This window comes from Hoplias malabaricus, chromosome 10 (genome assembly GCF_029633855.1).
Source record: "Hoplias malabaricus isolate fHopMal1 chromosome 10, fHopMal1.hap1, whole genome shotgun sequence".
Classification (NCBI taxonomy): Eukaryota; Metazoa; Chordata; class Actinopteri; order Characiformes; family Erythrinidae; genus Hoplias; species Hoplias malabaricus.
Genome location: NC_089809.1, coordinates 7,874,197 through 7,889,126, shown reverse-complemented (window position 1 = coordinate 7,889,126; position 14,930 = coordinate 7,874,197).

Genomic DNA, 14,930 nt, shown 5'->3' with positions numbered 1-14,930 from the left:
ATCTGGTGACTGTGCAGGCCATGGGAGATGTTCAAATTCACTTTCATATTCATCAAACCAGTAACCGAGGACCGAGGACACAGGACCAGCTCTTTACCCTCGCTAGGATCCTGGAGGGTGCATGGGAGTTTGCTCAACCAGTCTACATGTGTTTTGTGGATCTGGAGAAGGCATTCGACCGTGTGCCTCGGGGTATTCTGTGGGGGGTGCTCAGGGAGTATGGGGTACTGGGCTCTTTGTTACGAGCTATCCAGTCCCTGTACAAACAGAGCAGGAGTCTGGTTCGTATGGCTGGCAGTAAGTTGGACTCCGTCAGGGCTGCCCGTTGTCACCGGTTCTGTTCACAATTTTTATGGATAGAATTTCTCGGCGTAGCCAAGTGGCGGAGGGTGTCCGGTTTGGTGGTCTCAGGATCCCATGTCTGCTTTTTGCAGATGATGTGGTCTTGTTGGCTTCATCGAGCCGGGACCTCCAGCTCTTGCTGGACCAGTTTGCAGCCGAGTGTGAAGCGGTAGGGATGAGGATCAGTACCTCCAAGTCCGAGTCCATGGTACTCAGTCGGAAAAGGGTGGAGTGCTCTCTCCAGGTAGGAAGTGAGATCCTGCCTCAAGTGGAGGAGTTTAAATACCTCGGGGTCTTGTTCACGAGTGAGGGAAAGATGGAGCGTGAGATCGACAGGCGGATCGGTGCAGCGTCAGCAGTAATGCGGGCTCTGTACCGGTCCGTTGTGGTGAAGAAAGAGCTGAGCAGAAAAGCAAAGCTCTCGATTTACCGGTCAATCTACGTCCCAACCCTCACCTATGACCACGAGCTTTGGGTAGTGACCGAAAGAACGAGATCGCGGGTACAAGCGGCTGAAATGAGTTTTCTCCGCAGGATGTCTGGACTCTCCCTTAGAGACAGGGTTAGGAGCTCGGACATCCGGGAGAGACTCGGAGTGGAGCCGCTGCTCCTCCACGTCAAGAGGAGCCAGTTGATGTGGTTCGGGCATCTGGTTCGGATGCCTCCTGGACGCCTTCCTGGAGAGGTGTTCCGGGCATGTCCAACGGGGAGGAGGCCCTGGTGCAGACCAAGAACACGCTGGAGAGACTATATGTCTCGACTGGCCTGGGAACGCCTCGGTATACCCCTGGAGGAGCTGGCATCGGTGGCTGGGGAGAGGGAGGTCTGGGTTTCTTTGCTCCGACTGCTTCCCCCGCGACCCGGACCCGGATAAGCGGTGGATAATGGATGGATGGATTCATCAAACCAATCTTTCCAGTCTTGCTGTGTGTATTGGTGCATTGTCGTCCTGATACACGGCACCGCCTTCAGGACACAATGTTTGAATCATTGGATGCACATGGTCTTACTGGTGCAATGTGCAGTTAATGAAGATTGTCCACCAGGCTGCTCAATTTAGCCATGAAACCCCCCACACTAAAATGACTGGTGTTTCACTTTCACTGTCCAACCCCTGTATGTATATATATATATATATATATATATATATATATATATATATATATATATATATATATATATATAATTTTTTTTTTTTTTTGGCTTTAATGTGTTTCTCTTCACTCATAAATCATCCATGAAACTTAATCTATGAGCTGTACATCTCTGTATCTCAGAGGCCTACTAGCACCTGATTTATCTCAGCACTTTCACACTTCCTGCTCTGTTTTCTGTTTTCTGAGTTTCCTCAGGAGCACATGGGTCTGTTGTTTTGTCGCTTTCCGTCTTAGCTCCGCCCTCTCATCAGTGTCTCCACATGTGTATATTTTGTAATCCTCACCCCTGGTTATCTGCCTCAGGTGTCCTTGTGTGTATTTATACCCCTTGGTTTCAGTGCTCCTTTGTCTGGTGTTGTGTGGCTAGATGTGTGTTTTCATGTCTCTGTGTCTCCTTCCCCATGTCTATCCCGGTTCACGGCTGTTTCCTTTCTTTGTTTATTTCTGTTCAGTTTAGTCCTACATATGTTTGTTTTGTTCTAGTTTTGCTTTTTTTTTTGTTAATAAAAAAAGTTCCTTGCATTTACGTCTGCCTCCTCGTCTTCATCTGCCCAGCCGTGACAAGCACACAATGAAAGACACTCATTTTGTGTTTACTCTTATAATAGTTTTACGGGCAAGCAGGCTACTTTCATTTCTCATTTGGCCAGAGCAGACACACAATTTGCGTTCACTCAGATCAAGCACATCTTGTTTTTCGGGTGTTAGCAATAGAATAATGTAAAACAACAAACAACAACTTAAAGCTGGACTTGTGCTGTTAGTGAATGGTACAAGGTGTAATCTCATGGCATTACTGTTTCATCCTTTCCTCTACTTTTTGCTTGATCCTGGAGAGAGATGCTCCCTGTCGAGACACAAGTTGCCCTCCTTGAAGTCCAGACGGGCCACTTGAGAGCCCTCATGTCATTGTAAAACACAATGAGAAGCGTTAGTGTTTGCCTTTTGTCTTCTGTGATCACAGCTCATGGTTTGCTTGTCATATGGGCTTGAAAAGCCCTTGATTCCTTGATCCTTGATTCCTTGTCCATTTCATTTGGAAAGCACAGTAAATTTTAAAACTTGGAAGCACCATGCTCTTGCTTTTTCTCTGAGATTTTCCTCCATTTGAAGAATCATCTCAATAGGAAAACTATTTAAAATTCATTGTTTGACAATATTTGCTGAGTCTAGCATCATCCAAGTCCACTTTCTTAGTTCTTCACTCTGATCACTTACACATCACTTAATGGACAAGACCAGCCAGGCCTAGTTTTACTGGACTGCTGTAGGCTGCAAAGAATTAGCCACAGTTGTATCTCCAGTTATGTTGAATAACAAATCATAAATAATGAATATTGGGATATCATACATAAACGAATATTCAGAATTCTCAGAATAATTTGTAAATAAAAAGGAAGGTAACACGGATTAAAACTCAGGTGTAAAGCACAAAAAGAAGCGAGCTTCCTTCATTAAAAATGACTTGTGTGTTGTCTTGACTTGAAAATGTCCTTGTTTCCAATTGTAACTGACCAATCACAAGTCAGAATACATCCTATATGAGCATGTAGGTAGGCAAGTGCTGTGAAGAGAAAAAGTCTATTATAGAGAATCTGCATTAGCTCTCATTCATTAATCTTTTTAATTCATTCTCTCTAACCACTTCATGCTAGTCAGGATCGAGGTGGGTCCAGAGCCTATCTAGAATTATACCACAGTTAGTTCTGACCCTGCAATATGATTGGCTGAGAGACGTTCCAGGAGTGCCAGTATTACACGAAAATGGCACTCTGACCAAAGCTCTTCAGGTATCACTCCGTAAGATACATGTAGCCTAGCAACAACACTAAACAGAGCTGTGCCTGGACTTCTTCATCCAACGGCGAGCCCGTTCATTTTTCATCATCATCCGAATTTTCTGTTCACGCACCTTATTTTGAATAGAGTAAAGTGTTATGGCACAGTGGACTCTGCTTTCTGATTTGTAAACAAAGGAAAAAAAAAAAACAAAAAGAAAAAAATTCAATTGCTACATCTATCTAGTTTTTGTGATTGTGTTTAATTCGAGTCGATGAACATTTTGTTTTTTGTCCGCCGATATCGTTCACCAGCTTCGAAGCATGGCTCTGGAGCAATACTCTAAAATACTCACTTTTATCTTAAACAGAGAGAATTTGGCATCGTTTAGTGTATGATACTACGATCTGAATCTGCTGTAAACAATGGTTAAACCATGACATTTTATGCACTTCAGCAAAAAGGAACTTGTGACAGAATGGAACTATTTTTCCTCTTGGAATTTTGATAAACAAACAAACAAATGTTCATAGTCTTATCTTAAAACCTAATAATAAATGGTGAACTGTGGTATAATCACAATAATACAATCGAGTTTTGTGCTAAACATGAGATAAGTCATGTTATAGCACAAAGCTCGAGTGTATTATTGCGTAATTACTGGGCACAAGGCAGGAAGGCACCAGTCCTGTGCTACAAAAGGTTATCTGAGCGATACCATAGAAGAACTATTTTTAGTTCCATAAAGAAACATTTTTACAAATACATTTAATTGGTTAAAGAACCTTAAGGTCGACTGATTTATTTTTAAACCTTTAAAAGGTTCTCCACACTCAAACATCTCTTAAACAAGTAGTTCTTCTATGACATTGCTCAAAGAATCCTTTGTAATACCTTTATTTTGAAGTGTGTATGACCTATAAGTCATATATAACCCCTCCCCTTTAGCCCAGAAGATCTATGTCGCATCAATGACTTTGATTCATTCAGTCCTCCCCGTCTTTATTTCTGAAAGATTGAGGTTCACTGGGATGCTGTTTTTATAGCCAATCTTGTTACAAATTAAACCCAAGTAGTTGTGAAATGCTCTACCAGGTGCTGTTTTAGCATTATACAAATTTACTACACAAATTTTTAAAAAACATTTTGCTAGCATCAAATTATTAATGGGCAAATACTTTTCAAAGCTAAATATTTTCTCAGATTTCATATATGAAATATTGTTTTTGTATTAATTTTAATTAAATATAGTGTTTAAATTTTTAAGCATCATTTCAGTCTAACTTTATTTACATTTTCACAGCATCCCTACTTTTTTTTTAAAATGGGGTCATGTTTGTGCAAAGGTGTCTTGTCTGTTGTGTTCTGACCTGTACTCAGAGGACTATATAGAGGTATATGCCACACCTGGCTTTAACTTTAACAATGTCACCCCAGGAGTTACCACAATATCACATTTTTCAGTATTTTCTCCATATTTTTTGAAGGTGAACAGGTAATTAACAAAAAATGGTGAAAGGAGTTAAACATGTATCTACTACATGGGTGAGTTTGATAAAGACCAAGAACTGACATAACAACATGTGCTGTTGGACTTTACTGAAAGCATTATTTATTTGAGTATCTTGTGTCATAATATAGTCAAGAGTACCCAGTAATGTATGCTAAGGGAGGAGATCATCATGCTGGATGCCACATCTTAGGTCAATAGGCATGTTCTGAGTTAAAAAAAATATGACTTTCAGTTTCTTCTGGGTGAGGCAGCAGATACAGCATCTTTGCCTGACATTTCAGAAAATAGATTTGCATGTGGATAAACAGGACCTGCAACATGTGAAACAAAGGGGTTAGTCCTAAGGTACAATACATGTGATCTTCTTCTTGCCTCTGATCAAGGCCACGTATCCCTGTTGGTGCTTCTTGACCTAAGCGCAGCCTTCGATACAATAGACCACAATATTCTCATAGAAAGGTTAGGATACATGGTTGGAATCACAGGGACAGCCCTATTATGGTTTAAATCTTACTTAACGGAACGTTATCAATTCGTAAAAGTAAACAATCTAAATTCAAATTATTCTAAAGTAAGATTTGGAATTCCACAAGGCTCTATTTTAGGACCATTATTATTTACATTATACATGTTACCGCTAGGCACAGTTATAAGAAACCATGACATTAACTTTCACTGTTACGCAGACGACACACAATTGTATATTTCAGCCAAGCCCGATGACAAACACAGATTAAAGAAAATAGAGGACTGTGTAAAAGACGTGAAAGGCTGGATGTTGCGTAATTTCCTCCTCCTAAACAGCAACAAAACAGAGGTCCTGCTTTTGGGTCCAAAAGTGACAAGAAATAAATTATCAGACTTAATTTTAAATCTAGCTAACTTTCCAGTTAAACCTGGTTCAGCAGCAAAAAATCTTGGTGTCATAATTGACCCGGATTTATCATTTGATCAACACATAGGTAGTATCACTAGGACAGCTTTTTTACATCTTCGCAATATTGCTAAGATTAGAAATGCCTTATCCCTCCAGGACGCAGAAACATTAGTACATGCCTTTATTACTTCAAGGCTTGACTACTGTAACGAACTACTGTCAGGATGCACCAGCAGCAATTTAAGAAAACTTCAACTAGTTCAAAATGCTGCAGCTAGGGTCCTCACTAAAACTAGAAAATTTGAACATATCAGCCCAGTTTTATCATCACTTCATTGGCTGCCTGTTAAATTCCGCATTGACTACAAAATTTTGTTATTAACATATAAAGCTCTACATGGGCTTGCTCCTGAATATCTTCAAGATACAATTTCCTATTATGAGCCCCCACGTTCACTCAGATCACAGAATACTGGATTTTTAAATGTTCCCAGAATTCAGAAGGCCTCAGCTGGGGGAAGAGCCTTTTCTTATAAAGCCCCCCAACTCTGGAATGATCTTCCAGAAAATGTTCGGGACTCAGACACAGTCGCAATCTTCAAATGTAGGCTAAAAACTCATTTGTTTAGTTTATCATTTGGTAGCTAATGCTCCCCCATAGATAAAGGCGGCAGATCCGGGGGGTCCATGGACACAGGGAATTATAGTAAACTGAGATGCTGGTGCTGTCGTCCCGCCGTTTCTCGCGATCACTCAGGTTTGTTGACGGTGGAGCGGAGGGATGCCAGTGTTTCAGGATGCTCCCGTGTCTGTGTGTCCTCCTGGTTCTCTCCTTTTAGTTAATGCTGTCATAGTCAGATCTGCCGGAGTCATTAGCCACACTCTGGAAATTTTCATATTTTCTACTTTACAAACACAAAACAGTTCAAAACTAATTCCATCCCTTTACATCTTTCCGAGTAAACGACTGCCCACCTGTCTGTCTGGACACTGATGGATGACTGTCGAGATCCTCCTCCACGCTTCAGACCAGCTGCCCACGCTCCAGCAACCACCAAGTGCCTTGAAGCTGTCCCTACACTGAAGTTCTCATGGACTACTAACTATCATCACCAGTAGATTGACCAGAGGAGGATGGGTCACCCCTTGTGAGCCTTGGTTCCTCCCAAGGTTTCTTCCTCAGCTGGGGGAGTTTTTCCTTGCCACTGTCGCCCCTGGCTTGCTCACTTGAGGGTTTTACATTTGTCTTTACATTTCATGTCAAATCTTGTCTTACTGGAATTCTGTGAAGCTGCTTTGTGACAACATCAGTTGTGAAAAGCGCTATATAAATAAATTTGATTTGATTTGATGTGATGAAAGGACTATTACCTTGAAGTTATTCCATCCATGTGTGCATGCCTTTTTTCTCTGTGATTTTGTGGTATATTTTCTGTTCTTTTACAAATATCTCTCTTGATTAAAGACACTGACATTTTGTGTTCCACCAGTAATTTATTATTTCTTTCTTCCACAAGTGTTGGATTTTTGTGGTCCATGTACACTTTAGGCATTGGATTTCTGTTTTGAAATTGGAAACAGCTAATTTTTCCAATTTTTGATTCCAAATAAGAAAAAGACCTGCATCAATAGTTACGGTTCATGAGAAATTGTATATAATTAAGTAGTTGCTATTTTAACTGTAGACCGGTCTAAGATGAGATTTTGTGACATAGAAATGCATCAACTTACCTTTTATTATAAACACTTTTACAAAATATGAACATGAGAACATCAGTCCTCTACTCCCTGGTGAACCCTGATCCTGATTTTAATTTAATTCAATAAAGTGATTCTCACCTGTTGTATTGCAGCTTGTTCTCGTCCTGTAGAGGACATCTTTTAAAACCAACTTGGAGTCTTGATATACAATAGGTGGTTTTCCATCCACCACGAATTAAGAAAATGTGCATGAAATGTGCATGGATGGAAAAAGGACAAAATAAAAAATAAAAAAAAAACACCCAAATATTTCTAAAAGAATTTTACACTTGGACGAGATAGAAAAATTAGAATCCAGACCAGCACCCAAGCTTCTTATTTAGGTGTATGTGTGGAATGTTGTAGACATACAAGAGCACTGCGCAAAAGTCAGAGACCACACAGCATTTTACTTTCCACTCAAAACATTAAGAACAAGCTCTATACCACAGAAATGACAGATGCCCAACAAAAAAAAAAATATTAAATAAAGCTTTTTGCTATAAAGTGTGTTTTTGATATAAACGACTCATTCAGATCTTTCCGTCTCCCTCGTTTCACTCTGTCTCCCTCATTTCCATTTTTGACAATAATCTTACTCCATACCATTTGAGAAGACTCGGTTAAAGTAACCGTGTGTCAGATTTTTGTGTGCAGATAATATTGACCGAGTGGTAATATTCAAGGCGTGTGAAGACTTGAAAGCAAGCCCATCATTTTAAAGGGAATGTAACCACATTTATAAAATGATCATTTCTAATAAATCATAAATCCAACAAATATCAGTTTACTAGCATAGACCATGCACAGAGAAGCGTTGGAGAGGGGGGAGAACTCAGAAGGTTTGTGCTGGAGTTCGAGGTGGCTTGGAGGCCGTGTAAAGCCGTGCCCCCAAAATGACACGGTTGCCAAGCGTTTGTGGGCTGCAAGCAGAGCTTGGGCATGGGTACGGATGTATCTATAGTAGGCTTGAGAGGACCAGCGGCCAAGGACTTAGACGGTGTGATCGGGAATTGCCCCGATCCTAAAGGAGTGAGCAGAGAAGCAAGCAGGATTGAAACCACTGAGAGAAAGGATGTGATGGAGATAGAACCAATGGGGGGTGGTGATAGACGTTCAGCAATATCCAAGATAGGGCCTCGACAAAGGAGTCAAAATCTTGGGGCTGCTCTTACAGCCGGACTGCAAAATGTCACTTGATGAGTGAAATAGCGTCCTCAACTCAAGTATAGGAGAGGGAAAAATCCATGCTGGGGATGAAACTATTGATGAATAGCAAGGAGGAGCTGTGGGGAGCCGAGAGATCTACGATGCGTTTCTTGCCTGAATACTTTTGGGTGGCGATGCCAATAAGGTTGATGTGGAAGGAAGAGAAGGGAGGCATGGAGAAGAGGCCAATCATGAAACCATCTGAGACCTCCTTGTCTAGAAGTGACAAAACAACATCGGGTTCAGCTTCGGCTGATAGCAGATTGCGTGCAGAGGAGGAGAAGTTGAGGAGGACTACCAAGTTGGGAGAAAAGCCAAAGAGAAGTCCATCAAGAAGGAATCAGGCAAAAGTGGAGTCGAGATGACGGGAGATGCAGGTGGCAAATTCTGGCAGGTTGATGGGAGTGGAAAGGAACCGAAGCAGTCGGCTGCTGCCGAATCTACGTAGTCTAAGAGGACAGCTGGGTCGGGTGTGAGCCAGGCCACAGTATGAGCAGATGTGCAGGAATCTACATGAGGATGCGAAACATCCACCTGAGTTAAAGTTGCTACAAATCATCTGGCCATTAAAGTAGGACAGGCGTCGCCGGCGACTATCACGAGAGCTAGAAGTAGTAACACGTGGTGCAATGGTGGCTATGGATGAAGTGGGGGTGATAGCGGTTGCAGAAGTGGGAGTTTGTGTGAGAAGTGAACATGATGCGGCGGGATGGGATGGGTTGCCACACACATTGCATAAAAGGGCGATGCGACTGGCAAAGACACGGCAGTAGAGTTCTAGATCCAGAGCACCACAGTAGCAAGCGATGTTCCATTGCTGCAGGCAGACAGCGGCCCGGGCAGAGAATTGCCGATGGTATTCATAAAAGGCAGAAACCCTGAAGCGAACAGCGAGATCGAGGATGATGGATAGGTAATCGCCAAGTTCCTGCCGGTGGATCGGAAAGCCAGAGCAGAGAATGTTACGGTAAATAGAGAAAGCCAGTGCGAATTCTGAAACTGTCAGGATCTTCAATGGTTGCAGTTCAGTAGCCTTGAGTGTAAAGGAAAGTTCCCCTATGTCGATGGTACGAGGGGCCACAGGGGCTGAAGAAGGGCGCAGTAAGGCTGAAAGGTCGATGTCTGCACCTTGCAGGATCCTTTCTCTGAGACTGGGTGGCACGATCAGTGGATGAACAGCCGAGTGTTGGGAGGAGGCAGAGCGGAGCCAAGGGAGCTGAAGCCAAGGAGAAGGAAATGTCGTGAGGCCAATGCACGGGGGGTTGGGACCAGGTCAGCAGCGCCACCTATAGAAAGAGGAGGGCAATGGAAGAGGAAGAAAAGAGATGGAGGTGGGTAGAGTAGAAGGAGGGAGAGAGAGAATTGGATGCGAAGGTAGCAGGGAGGGGAGGAGAAAGTCGAGAAAACATGGAAACCCGGGAAGGGGTGGACCCAGGTAGGAGAGGCGGGGCCTGGGACGGAGCTGGAGCTGAAGGGAGGGTTGGGGCAGTGGCAGCTGCCGTCTGGCCCAAGTCGAGAGTAGCAGCGGGCAAGCTTGGACAAGAGACAAAGATTGAATGGCCCGTTAGCATGCTGGCATCTGCAGGGTATGAGGCTGGGATCGCTGTAGTGGCTGGAACCTCGACCACCGAGCGAAGCCTAGGGGTAGGTTGCGAACCGATGAGGGACCAGGGGTTGCGGAAAATATTTTGTCATCGGAGGCGAAAAGAGCGATGTCCATGGTGGCAGAAAAACGAGTGGGTGAGAGAAAAAACGAAGTGAGAGTGAAGGGGTATAAATGAAGCTGTGGAGAGGTAATTGGGGTGTGATCTAGCTTCCAAAACTACATCACATGGTGACTTCACTTCAGTGTTTACCATACTATGTACCTGTGAAGAATGAAGGGATATTGCTTGTTGTGTGGACTACTTATTAGATATGACATTTTATAAAGCTATCATCATCAAACGTGCATAACATCATTAAAAGATTCAGAGAATCTGGAACAATTGCTGTGCCTAAGGGTCAAGGCCGTAAAACTCTACTGGATGCTTGTGATCTCCAGCGTCACAGCACCTCAAACAGGAATGCCACTGTCAAGGAAATAACACAATGGGCTCAGGAATACTTCCAGAAAGCATTGTCAGTGAACACAACCTACCGTGCCATCCGCCGTTGCCAGCTGAAACACTACAGTGCAAAGAGGAAGCCATTTCTAAGCAAGCTCCACAAGCTCAGACGTTTGCACTGGGCCAGGGGTCTTTTAAAATGGAGTGTGGCAAAATGGAAGACTGTTCTGTGGTCAGATGAGTCATGATTTGGAGTTCTTTATGGAACACTGGGATGCCATGTCATCCGGACCAGAGAGGACAAGGATAACCCAAGTTGTTATCAACGCTCCGTTCAGAAGCCTGCATCACTGATGATATGGGGTTGCATGAGTGCTTGTGGCATGGGCAGCTTGCATGTCTGGAAAGGCACCATTAATGTAGAGAACTATGTTCAGGTTCTAGAACAACATATGATCCCATCTAGACAGGTGACACTTCAGTGGCAACTTGAATCTCTGACTGTCTCTCTGACATATCTACATGGATGAAGGAACATCACCTCCAATTGAATTTATCCAAAACTGAACTACTGGTCCTCCCAGCCAAGCAAGCTATTCTCCACAACATCAGCATCAAGCTAGAGTCCCTATCAGTGGCTCCCACCAAGGTTGTAAGAAACATAGGTGTCATGGTTGATGACCAGCTGACCTTCACAGATTACGTTGCCGCTGTAGCTCGATCGTGCTGCTTCTCCCTATTCAACATAAGGAAGACTAGGCCATATCTAACTCAACATGCAACACAGCTCCTCGTTCAGACGTTAGTAATCTCCCGTCTTGACTATTGCAACGCCCTCTTGACAGGTCTTCCGGCCTGTGCTGTGAGACCGCTACAGATGATCCAGAATGCTGCAGCACGCCTGGTCTTCAACCAGCCTAAAAGAGCACATGTCACGCCCTTATTAGTTGAGCTGCATTGGCTACCCTTAGCTGCTCGCATCAAATTTAAATCACTAATGATGGCCTTCAGAGTATTCACTGGTTCTGCTCCCATCTACCTCAACAGACTCTTAAAACCAAATGTTAGCGCCCGCCCTCTCCGTTTCTCAAAGGAGTGCCAACTAACACGGCCAACCCCCCGTACACGTCAGTCAAGGCTATTCTCATCTCTGGTACCACGCTGGTGGAACGAGCTTCCAAGCACCATCAGAGCAACAGAAACCCTCTCCGCATTCAAGAAATCCTTAAAGACCCAGCTCTTCCGAGAGTATCTCTTGCACTGAAAGTCTTTCTTTAATGCACTTATTACTTCCTGGCATATTGCACTCAATGTAAGGTAATTTGTATAACTTGTGCTGTAGTTTGAATGTTAGATCCTCTTTTGTAAGTCGCATTGGATAAAAGTGTCTGCCAAATGCATAAATGTAAATGTAAATCTAGATGTCATCTCTTTCAGAGAAGACCCTGCATTTTTCAACAAGACAATGCCAGACCACATTCTGCAACAATCACAACATCATGGCTACGTAGGAGAAGGATCCGGGTACTGAAATCGCAGCCTGCAGTCCAGATCTTTCACCTGTAGAGAACATTTGGCGCATCATAAAGAGGAAGGTGCGACAAAGAAGGCCCAAGGCGATTGAACAGTTAGAGGCCTGTATTAGACATGAATGGGAGAGCATTCCTATTTCTAAACTTGAGAAACTGTCTCCTCTGTCCCCAGACGTCTGTGGAGTGTTGTAAGAAGAAGGGGGGATGCCACACAGTGGTAAAAAATGGCCTTGTCCCAGCTTTTTTGGGATTTGTTGACGCCATTAAATTTTGAAACAACATGTTTTTCCCTTAAAATGATACATTCTCTCAGTTTAAACTTTTGATCTGTCATCTATGTTCTATTCTGAATAAAATATTGACATTTGCCATCTCCACATCATTGCATTCAGTTTTTATTCACAATTTGTTTAGTGTCCCAACTTTTTTGGAATCCGGTTTGTACATAGTATGAAAAACACTGAACTGATATCTATTGGTTGTATGAAGTACTTATTAGAAATGATCGTTTTATAAACATTATTAAATGTGGTTACCTTTCCTTTAAAATGAAGGGATTTCTGTCAGATTTCCAGGCACACTGAATTTTATATGGAAGCAAATCTGGGTTTCCTCCCACCGTCCAAAAATGCACATTGGTAAGTTGATTGGCGACTTAAGTGTCCTTAGGTGTGAGAAACTGTGTGTGTATGTTGCCCTGTTAAGGACTGGCGCCCCCTCCAGGGTGTATTCCTGCCTTGCGCCCAGTGATTCCGAATAGGCTCCAGACCCACCGCCGCCCTGAACCGGATAAGGGTTACAGACAATGAATGAATGAATAACTTTCAATCACTGCTTCACAGTCTCAACAGATTCAAATTTAGTAAACATAAATTGGTGTACTGACTAGTACTTCTAGGGTGAAAGTTAGATTCCTTGTTGAAATTCAGGTTTTTAATCAGGATGCATTTTGTGAGAACCACTGACAGAGAGCTAATTACAGCAAAGTTGCAGTTAACCAGTAACCAATCATATTTCAGGTTGCAGCTGACATACCTGGACCCCAACACAAAATAATAATTTCACATGCAAAAGATTATTCGTGCCCAGGAGTAATTTTACTAACAAAAGAGGCTCTGCTTGAATCTCCAATTAAACACAGGAGTGATTTTGTTCACACAAGTGTTTTTTACTCATTCACAGATTCTGACTTGGATTTGATGCCACAAGTTAATCCACAACAGTTCTTAAACACCAACATTCAACTTTTAGTCACAGTATATGCTGGCGGTGACACAATAGTCAGATGTATTTAAAATGTGATTCACACCCCAATATACTGAGGTCACAATAACAGTGTCACTCACAGTGGAGCTGACTAGCCAATCAGCACGCTGCCCATTCACTAACCAATCAGAAGTCTGCCCACTGAATAGCCAATCAGCTGAATTATTTGAGTCACTAAAAGCCAGAGTTCAGCTTTGGGTTCTTTATTTAAGCAAGTTAAGGTAGACTTTCCCTTTCTTGTGGCTTTGGGTCGGGAAACACTGAGCTGGGGCCGGATTAAGAAAAGTATCTCAAGAAAGAAATTGTGCTTAAATGTGATTTTTAAAACTTATTCCCTGATTACAAACAATTTACTAAACAATGGTCACGACTTCCCATGACAATACAATGTCTGAGTTAGGATTTTTATAGTTTGGTGTCACCTTCACCCATGGATACGGCCTTGCTTTTAAATGTCATGAGTATTTATTTTAAAAATAATAAAGAAATAATCATGTTACGTTAAGATAATAAGCATTCATTCATTATCTGTAACCGTTTATCCAATTCAGGGTCGTGGTGGGTCCAGAGCCTACCTGGAATCATTGGGCGCAAGGCAGGAATACACCCTGGAGGGGGCGCCAGTCCTTCACAGGGCGACACACACTCACACAATCACACCTACGGACACTTTTGAGTCGCCAATCCAACGACCAACGTATGTTTTTGGACTGTGGGAGGAAACCAGAGCACCCGGAGAAAACCCACGCAGACACAGGGAGAACATACTAACTCCTCACAGACAGTCACCCGGAGAAAACCCACGCAGACACAGGGAGAACATACTAACTCCTCACAGACAGTCACCCGGAGGAAACCCACGCAGACACAGGGAGAACATACTAACTCCTCACAGACAGTCACCCAGAGAAAACCCACGCAGACACAGGGAGAACATACCAACTCCTCACAGAGGGTCACCCGGAGGAAACCCACGCAGACACAGGGAGAACACACCACACTCCTCACAGACAGTCACCCGGAGGAAACCCACGCAGACACGGAGAACACACCACACTCCTCACAGACAGTCACCTGGAGGAAACCCACGCAGACACAGGGAGAACACACCACACTCCTCACAGACAGTCACCCGGAGAAAACCCACGCAGACACAGGGAGAACATACTAACTCCTCACAGACAGTCACCCGGAGGAAACCCACGCAGACACGGAGAACACACCACACTCCTCACAGACAGTCACCTGGAGGAAACCCACGCAGACACAGGGAGAACACACCACACTCCTCACAGACAGTCACCCGGAGAAAACCCACGCAGACACAGGGAGAACATACTAACTCCTCACAGACAGTCACCCGGAGGAAACCCACGCAGACACAGGGAGAACACACCACACTCCTCACAGACAGTCACCCGGAGAAAACCCACGCAGACACAGGGAGAACATACTAACTCCTCACAG